This window comes from Nicotiana tabacum, chromosome 4 (assembly GCF_000715075.1).
Source record: "Nicotiana tabacum cultivar K326 chromosome 4, ASM71507v2, whole genome shotgun sequence".
Lineage (NCBI taxonomy): Eukaryota > Viridiplantae > Streptophyta > Magnoliopsida > Solanales > Solanaceae > Nicotiana > Nicotiana tabacum.
The window spans coordinates 113,330,849-113,341,536 of NC_134083.1; positions in this window are offsets into that span (position 1 = coordinate 113,330,849).

Here is a 10,688-nt window from a genome sequence, read left to right on the forward strand (position 1 = left end):
GAGCTTTATTTTAGTTTTCTGGACGTTCACTTGATCTGTATAATCACTTGAGCTACTCGTGGGAATTAGCTGAGGCTATCAATTGTGGTAGATCCAAAATTTAGACAGTTTTGAATATGACAGTCAAACTCGAAAGTTATCAACAGATCTGATGATATTGCAACACACAATAACAGTGGAAGTGGATGGAAATATAACATAATGACATTACAGTTCATAGTGACAGATATTAAAAAAATACTGAAAAAATGGAATTTTCAAGCTTGAAAGAAGTTAAATTAGTTCTACACTTGTGTTCATTCCATAATATTTTGGGTGGATGCTTTCAATCTTTTACAGATCTTAACTTTTTTCTAAACTGCTGCCTTGATGACCACTGTGGGGAGTGCCTATTCAAGGCTAAAGCATTTTAGTGTTATTTCGTAAAATTTTAGCTCCTGAGAGACAATTTTCTCATGAGTCACTAAAATTGGTTTTCAGCCATCGGAAATAAACAAACAAAATAGCTACAGAGTTTGAATTTCTGAATTATGACGCTGATTTAATTAGTGGCAAAATTAATTCCTTAGATCTGTTGAGACAAGCAAAAGTATCTTACATGCTGAGTGATCTCGGGTAGCAGCCTTAATATGTTTGCTATCATACCCATTCTTTTTAATATTTATCTTAATTTGCTTGGTGCGTGAAGATAGTACTTGATATATCACGATTAACCTACATTCACTCTTGATTGGTGATTCAAAGTATCAGCGGTGGCATTTTAGTATCATTACTTTATACCGTTTCCGATTGGTGGTTGGAAGTATTAACAAGAAATGTTTAACTAAGAAATAAAAAAGGTCATAAAACAAAAAAGAACAAACAGGAAAAAGCGAAAGAAAAGGAACAGGTGACAGAAATGCAATTCAATGGAGAGACACCGCTCCTTGCGTCCCACTAGCCACTTGTTTCTTTTGATTTGATTGCTGTTCTTTCAATTTTAGACATATTTGTTTCCCATTTCATTTCATGTTATTTGAATAAAACTATTTTAGAAAAGCCAAAAGTTCTATCATAGTTATAGCAATATCAATGACTAATTAATTACTAATCTCTTTTACAATTTCGTGCGGGCTACTTCACTAGTAGGTCCATAATATTGTAACGTTAGGTCCAAATTTATTTACTCCTTTTGGAGTTTCAGAAATGGGAAACATTAATCCCATGCATGCGATAATTAACCTACATTGAATGTTTTCTTTTACTAATTGACTATTACATATGATGAAAAATTTATTCTGAGCGATATAAACTTTTCAGTTGGCAATTTTTCTTTCAAGGGAAGACAAAAATATAATTAGCTCAATCAAAACATGTTAAAGGTGAAAATATTGGCAAGTGAAGTTTGTTTTGATGATTGACAAAGGAACTCAAGTATGAACCAGGTCCATACACAGTGTACACAGACACGGGCAGATTCGAGCATAAGGAATGCACATGAAGGAGATAAGCTTAATTTGTTATATATGATATCTCCTGATCGAAAAGGTTGCATAAATGATAAGGAGAATAACTCCTTACTCGAAGAGAACTTTATCTAAGATAAGGGAGGAATTAGAAATTGAAGATAACTAGAACTCTTCCACCATGAAAGAGTATAGCATTAGAACTCTAGTTATTTCCTAATCTACTAACTCTATAAATTGCAGGATGTTCTCATTTTACAGGCACGCACAAACGCTGAAGTTAAACTTGAGTTGAGAGCAAAATAGCAAGGCATTTTGCAAGCAATTCTTGTGTAATTCAAGTGTGTGAACCTGAAACTACATGAACTTGATAGAAGAACCAGTTTCAAGTATCTGTCTTTTATTCTAGTTTCATTGAAGTAGGTGTTTTCAAATTGTACCTTTCAGCTTTATCTAGAAGAAATTGTATTAGGTACTCTGAGTATTCAAGTTAGAGTTAACTTGAAGTTATCGCAATAATTAGAGGCTGGTTGCCACAACGGGATTAGAGGTAATCCTTAGATTTACAAAAAGTTTTGTAAATATTGTTTTGGCTCAGTAATTTAGTGAAGTATTGGGGAAAATCCTACTAAATAGTAGGTCGTGGTTTTTCACCTTTTGAACCGGGTTTTGGGGTGGTTATGGGTTGTCCTGTATTGAAATTATTAAAAATATTATTATTTATTTTGTAAATTTCATCTTTTACTATTTAATTGAAGGAAATATGATTTCAGTAATATTAAAATGAGAACCAAATTAAGTATTTATTTTTGGCTTGCCTGACAGCGTTGTCCGGTGTCATCACGACCTTTAATGGATTTTGGGTCGTGACAACATGGTATCAATGCACTAGGTTCACTTAGGTCTCACGAGTTATGAGCGAGTCTAGTAGAGTCTTGCGGATCGGTACGGAGTCGTCTGTACTTATCTTCGAGAGGCTACAGGACTGTTAGGAGCACTTCCCTTCTTGATTCCTCATCGTGCGATTCTATTCCTTTGAGGCTTATTCCTTCATTCCCTTCCTATTCAGTCTTATGCGATGTGAAGCGCTTGTAATAAATTGGGGATCGAGGAATTTTAATGGTAATACAGATGTGGTGCAAGATGTTTCTATCTGCATATTTGATTGGGCTATTGTCGTCGCCTTGCGGAAGGTCGTTCTGTCGTTGCAGCTCAGTATCAATATTACCTAAGGTTTTGAGGTTTGGCATTAATTGTTATGATGATTCGTGCGTTGTTATCGCACCGTGTTTGTATAATGGTAGGATGCTTGTCTATGCGTCGAAGCAGTGAATGACTTGGAAGGAGGTTTACTCAGTGCATGATTCAGAGATCCAGTATTTTATTTCCGGTGAAGGAATGGCAATCGGACTATGAATGTTCAGGTTTGGGTTGACGGAGTAACGAGACTTGGTATTTCGAGCATAGTGGAATTTTCATCTGTGATGTGGTGTCGTCGCCCAGGATTGAATGTGTTAAGTTCGCCGATGTTATGGTCTTCATCAATTTGCCTTCGGGACAGGGTAGTTTGAAATAGTGCCGGGGAAGTGGCTGTCAGAGATCGCAGTGTGTGGTGGTTCAGAACTTAATTGGTGGTTTTGGTGTTGAGGGCTCAAGGAAGATGATCTTCGGGGAGGTTTAAAGTTGGTAGCGATCTATTGGTTCAAGTGCTACACAGATAGATATTGAGTTAAGGCAACAACTGGGCAGCGAAGGATGAGGAAGGACATGTGGGAGGTGTCTTGCGGTGGTTAAATTTCTAGAAGGCCAAGAGTGAGAAACAGAAGTCGGGTAGTGGCTTAAAGGAGAGGTTTTGACCAAAGTGGGAGAGTGGCAGAGTAGCATAGGGGTTCTGAGGTAGAATAGCTACATGCGTTGAGGAAAGTTTAGAGTGATTTAGAACATATGGTGGAGAGTGACTAAGTCTACGAACTTAATTTGGAATATTGGCTGCTATACGGAGAAGGGTTGGATACGACGGAAAGGAGTTGCATGATATGAAGAAGGATACAACATGACTTTGGATTAGAATGTATTGTCACACCTTTAGTTGATGTCCAAGGGAAGTGAACGGACTTGTACAGCTGGTGAATGAGCACGGGCTCAGGGTGGTTTATTGATTTCGTAGTAATTGTACTCGGTGCAACATTGTTGGAAGATGTCGGCATATAATTTCCATAAGTGGGTTATCTCATGTGAGCAGGTTAGCGGTCGTGTGGTGTTGACGAAGCCTCTACGAAGGATTTTACTGGCTATCCAGTAAGAGGTGGAATATGTGAATGTGGCTAGTGATTCACAATGTTTATGAAATGTTTGACATAAGGATTTCGAGGAATTGGGCGGGTTGATTGTGCAAAATCATGTCAATGGGGGAAAAGGAGTCTCGGTGGGTTCTAGAGTTATGCAATGGTAGCTTCAAGCTAAATAGGAGAGCCCCACCGTCTATGATTGGATAGCATGGTTATCTACTTGTGAGGTTTCTAGTTATCGACATATTGGTGAGTTATTATGACTAAAGAAAGAGAACATCAGTGGTGATTTGAGCCAAAGATTTGAGGAATGTGTGCTACAATTGTCTTATCGATTCATGTTCAGGCTTTGGGAAGACTCGGAGTTTATGCTTTGTGTAAATGTGATTTACAAGGAAAGTGATTCAGCCGGGTGCTTCTTTGAGAGGGTGTTCATGTGCTAGCAGAGCCTTGGGGTTTGATTATATTCGGGACCAAGTCAGAATGGGTGACTCTAAACAACGGTCCTAGTGGATTCAAAAGTTAAAGTGTGGTGCCTAAGGATTTCGAGTCCGTAGTATGGTTAAGTATCGAGCTGTTGCAGCGAATTATGAAAGGGGCTTGGAATGTTCTATGTTATCTTCAGTATGCGGTGTAGCAATGGAAGAATGGGAGAAAATAACTTCAGAATCATAGGGAAATAATCAAAATGGGTGAACCCGTTGAAGATGCGAATATGCGCACAAGTAAAGTATGTGATGGTTTGTGGGTTTTGAGACAGCATGGTCTCGTGAAATAAGGTCATTCCGAATGAGTGCGGATTTGGGTTCGTTATGTTTTAAATGGAGCTATTATTATTCCTACAGCAAGTCCAGAGTAAATTAGAAGAAGTCAAATTTGGTTTGCAATGGTTTAATTGGCATGATGGTGGCAATGATCAGTTCCTTCAGCGTGTTAAGTATACATGTGATTTGTGGTGGTATGTGCGAGGTTTAACAGCCGCCGTAATTGATCTTATTTAGAGGCATTCGAGTATTATGCCATGTTATGTGAAGATGGAGCCCGGATTAATTATGGTGGTTTAGACCACCACTCGAAGTTTGTATTTTCTGCGGTTATGGGAATTCAGTCACGTGTGGCAATGGTTCTCCGAAATGAGTTAAGTGAATAGTTTCTATATGATGAAGTGTGTACCCTATTGGTGGTTCGGGAGTTATGATGAAATTCTTGTACTCTTGCGTATTGGTATGTTAGGTACAGTGAGCGTCATGGGAATTGGAAGTTGAGGATCAAGTTTGCAGTTGATGTCGACAAGAATGTCACAAGCTCAGATAAGCAGGGAAGAATTCAGATGTTTAGAGTAAGCTGGTATTTTCTTAGCATCACTTCAGATTGGTGTCCTGTGTAAGAGGCTTTGTGTACTGATTTGCAGCTTTTTGATTTGCTTTACAACATTAGTGTGACCGGTGGTATGGATGTGCAGACTTGTTACATGGTGCGGAGGGTCGTGGGAGTGTATTCCACGGGAAGATTGTATAAGTGTGGCATGTCAGTCACTTGATTGTTAAAGATTGAGACCGAATATGGAGGTCATGGTAATATCGCAAGTGCGAGAGTTTATGCCTGAGAGGCATTTTATTCCTTGGGATGTGGACCATGTGAGTTCGTTTCGGATTCGACTGTTGTTCTTATGTGTTGTGAATAGGTCATTATGGGTCCTTGAGGGGCTATTTAGCCAAGCATGGTATGATAAGAATCAGTTTGAGGTCCGTGGATGGATCTAAATGTGAATGTGGGCTCTATATCAGGCCGGATGTGTTCATTCCAGCACAACATTGTTTTCAGAGGGGTCTCCGGGCCTTGGATGTTATTTCTGTTGCCAGCCCTTCTGTGTAGTCTCTGTTGAGCCATGTGGGTTATGAGGCGGTTTGATTATTCGCACTCGTATTGAGATCCCATATAGTTTGTGGTGTTATGTGAGCAGGATGGCTCTCGATATGTAGATCATATATCGCACATTAGTTGTGCTTGAGTTTTATAGCACGTGACGCTACCCGTCTCCCCCGGATTTGTATTATGTACTTGGCTTGCTTATGATTGATTTTCGAGCACTTCGTGAGTATAAGTGTTACGGCTCGATGTGTGTTTTCTTTAGACTATTATGTGTGGATGAGGTGGCACGCTGCCACGGCTATATGGTTGGATCGGGGTGCCACACCGCCATAGATATGTTGTTTGGATCATGTGGCACGCCGCCACGGGTGTCATGGTTGGATCGGGTTTCACACTGCAATGGTATCATATGTGGATCGAGTTGAACACCGAGACAGTGCATTATTGAGTACAGTTTCCCACATCTATTATTGTGTGTTATGCTTCTCATTTCTTGAAGAAGGTCCATAACATCTTTTCGGTTGTTTAAATTAGTTACGTGGGTTGAGTAGAGCTTCCCAGAGTTCGTTTCCTTATGTATCACATTCGAGTTTGTAGCTTGTTGGCACATTGTGGCATCATATGAGACTTTTGGCAGTGTCTGAGGTGGCTTATTGCTTGAGCAGCGTGTACTGGGTGAGACGGGATTATTGGATAAGGGATCAGTGCGATCAGATTTATATGAGGCACATTAAAGAGTAAATATCGATATTCAGTCCAGAATAAGGTAATGGTTCTTGTCGGGAGGAGAGACTCCATGAGTTGTGATTCGGCAGGTGGTTATGAGTTTCTACACATCTCTTCTATCGTGGCAGTATTGCGAGAACTGAAACAGGACTTATATGCTTCATGAGATGTGTTGTGGGCATCAGATTCGTGGGATTTCGGCTGTTGGTGTCAGGGGATGTCATTATGGTCATGTGAATAATGCGGTGCATGGTGTGAATTCGGTAGGAGTATACAATCAGGTATCGGTACATCGTGTAGTGATGGATACGTTGTTCGTATGTTGGGAACAGACCTGGTAGAGGATTTCAGATGTTGGAATTTGGTTCTAAGGCTAACTTAACGGAATAAAAGGGAGAATCTTCAGAATTGCTCGAGCTAATATGCTTAACTGGGTTGTGGTAGCACAGGTAGGTGCACGAGGTGTTAAACAATGATTTTGGACTCTAGAGCAGTTCGTAGCACGTTCGAGGGCGAACGTATATTTAAGTGGGAGAGAATGTAACGACCCGATCGGTCGTTTTGAGATCTAGAGCGTCATTCAGTGGTTTGAGACCCTGAGCAGCTTCATTTCAGGTATTATGACTTGTACGCGTGGTCGGAATTTAATTTCGGGAAGTTCGAAGTTGATTTGGAAAGAAAATTCTAATTTCTGAAGCCTTAAGTTGGTGGAATTCACTAAAGTGTGATGTTTGAGTAGACGACCTCGGAATCAGGATTTGAAGGTTCCAACAGGTTTGTATGATGATTTTGGACTTAGGCATATGTCCGGATCGGGTTTTGTATGACCCGGAAGCGTTTTGGTGCCTATTGTGGAAGGTTGGCATTTTGGAAGAATTTCATAAATTTGAGTTGAAGTGCATTTCAACGATATCGACGTCCGTTTGGGATTTCGAGTCTGGGAATAGCTCCGTATGATGATTCCGGTCTTAGGAGCACGTTCGGAAGTGGATTTGGAAGTTCGTAGGTCATTTGGGCGAAAGTTGGAAATTTGGATAATTTTAAGTAGGTTTGACCAGGAGTGGACTTTTTGATATCGGGGTCGAATTCCGATTTTTGGAAGTTAGAATAGGTCCGTAATGTCGAATGTGAATTGTGTGCGAAATTTGAGGTCAATCAGACGTGATTTGATAGGTTTAGGCATCGATTGTAGAAGTTTGAAGTTTCAAAGTTAATTAAGTTTGAATTGGAGGGTGATTCGTGTTTTTAGCGTTGTTTGATGTGATTTAAAGGCTTGACTAAGTTCGTAATGTGTTTTGGGACGTGTTGGTATATTTGGTTGAGGTCCCGAGGGCCACGCGTGGATTCCAGATGGTTAACGGATCGAGTTTGGACTTGGAAAAAATGCTAAGGCAGCTGGTATCTGGTGTAACCGCATCTGCGAGGTTTTGGCCGCAAGTGCAGAGCCGCAGAAGCGGCCAAGAGGGTCGCAGAAGCGGTTCTGGCTGGGGAAGGCTGGGACCGCAGATGCGGTCAAGTTCCGCAGAAGTGGGACCGCACCTGCGCATGAAGAGCCGCAGAAGCGGACGCGCAGATGCGGAGATTGTTGGGCCGAGCTGGAGCCGCACCTGCGATGGAATTTCCGCAGGTGCGGAGCCGCAGAAGCGGCTATTTGACCGTAGGTGCGAAGGTCGGGCTGGGCAGATTGATCTAAGAAAGGGACTTGGCTCATTTTCCCCCCATTTTTCACTTGGTTTGGGCGCTTTTGGAGAGCTTCAAGGAGGGATTTTCATCATCTATGTCAAGGTAAAGGATTTCCGCGTATTGTGAAGTTAAATACAAGGTTTATTCATGGATTTAAGCATGCAAATTTGTAGAAATTTGGAATTTTGAAGAAAAATCTAGAAATGGGTATTTTTGGATTTTGACCATGAATTTAGGCATGGAATTGAAAATAAATTATATATTTGAGTTCGTAAGGTCATGGGTAATAGTTATCTTCGAATATTTTCGGAATCCGGGCACGTGGGCCCGAGGGTTGCTTTATCAAATTTTCGAGCGGAGTTGAAAATATTTATAAATTGATTAATTATGAGTATTGGGGTATATTTTGATTGGGTTGCGTCTTATTTGACTAGTTTTGGATCGGCGGTCACCGGTTTGAGCTGTTATGGTTTGGAATGTTGAAGTGAGGTAAGTCTCTTTTCTAACCTTGTAAGAGAGAATTAACCCCATAGGTGAATCAAATGATTATGTGTTCCTATTTGTGGGGTCTACGTACGCACGAGGTGACGAGCGTCTCTACGTAGCTACTAATATGCTTATGTCTGGGTAGTCTAGGATCCATATCATGTCGTACTTGCGATGCTTACATCCTACTTGTTAATCTAAATTTCTTAAATCATATCGAAACTTGGTAAAGGAATTTTAAAAGATTAAACTCCATTCTTCTTGACCGTAAATGAGAATTTGTATTTCTTGAATAGTTGCCTTAATAAATCTTGATTTTGGTTGTTTTAAATTATATTTTCTCTTTTGTGGAGCAGGCCGAACGCCTTCGGCGGGTTAAATAGACGCATCTATGATTCGCGTCGTTCGACCCTCGACAGTGCACAATTTAAATATTTATGTTGGAGCGGGCCGTACAACCTCGACATGATTTGTGCATGATATATTTTTTTCGAATTGATAATAATTGATACTGCTTTCATTGGCCCGAGATACAAAAATGTTAAATGACGAAAATAAATATGGAAATTTCTTACGAACAAAAGAAATGTTTACTTATTTCATGATAATTGAGCTTACAGCCGTTCTACATAATCAATGCTTAATTATATCATTGATATTTTATTTATAGCCCATAGTAAGTGTCGAAGTCGACCTCTCGTCACTACTTCTTCGAGGTTAGGCGGGATACTTACTGGGTACGCGTTGATTTACGTACTCATACTACACTTGCTGCACATTTTTGTACAGGTACATATATGTCTAGTGGCCTTGTGGGCGCAGAGGCGCGGTTATTGTGGAGACTTAGTTGAGTTGCATTCTATACTACGATCCACTATCAGTAGAGTCTCCTTCAGAGTATTTATATTTCTCCTGTCCAAATTTATATTCCGGACAGGTGTTGTACTTTATTTTACATTCCTAGTTGAGGCTCAGGCACTTGTGGCACCGGGTTTTGGGGTGGTTATGGTTGTCCTGTATTGAAATTGTTAAAAATATTATTATTTATTTTGTAAATTCCATCTTTTACTATTTAATTGAAGGAAATATGATTTCAGAAATATTAAAATGAGAGCCAAATTAAGTATTTAATTTTGGGTTGCCTAACAGCGATGTCCGATGCCATTACGACCTTTAATGGATTTTGGGTGGTGAGATAAACCATGTTTAGTTATGTTATAAGTGATACATAGATTCCGTGACTTGATTTCTTTATACTTGAACAGTATTTTCAACGTGGTATTTGGGAATACTACTTTCTGTTAGGGAACTTGCCTTTAGGATACTATTTAAGTAAAAGTGGAAGAATATAATTTTTTTGGATCTTGAAAACATGAAACTTGATAGATTGCTTAATATCAGTTAGGCGTTCAAATGATTTCAAGATTTGCTTTAGCTCAGATTTGTGCTAACTGTTGACGTGTGTGGGGGGGAGTTTGAATACTCATACAGTCTAGATTTTCCTTATTTTACAGTTATTTTGCTTTTCTAATTCTTATTTTACATGTACATTTGGGAGCAAATTGGAGTCTTCGTCAAAGATTTATCGTTGCAAGTCGCTGCTAGACCCAGAACCCGCATCTACATTCTTCATTGTTTTCTCTCGTTCCCTCTAAGCACATCCGAACATAAATTGAAAAGAGGAGCGAGGAGAAATGACGAATACTCCTTTAGTTGTTTATTATATTATGCTTTTTTATTTCGTGAATTTTGAACCTGAATTTCATAGCATCATTTTGTTCTTTGTTTTATATATCCAGAGAGGTATACAGTTAATCTAGCTTTGAGATCTAGAATATTTCATCTAATTAGGAGGTCGGCTTAAATTGCTTAATCTATAGATGATAGTAGCTAATCTTTCAACATCAGTAAGCTTCTTATGAGTAATGTCCTTTGAAAACTCAACTTAGCTTATTCTCTTAATCAGACAAAATGGAATTTTTTTCTACAAGTCCAAAAGGAAATAGAGTTTTCTGTTTTTCGTCCTTGGAACTCAAAATGAGATTTTTGAACCTTTTAGCTCACGTGAACTTTGATGTCCTTCTCGGGTGTTCATAAAAATCCGAAAAATCTATCCAAACCAAAATTAGAATCAAATCGGCCAAAAAGATCGATACTTTTTAGATTTGGTTTGGTTTTGATTTTGAAT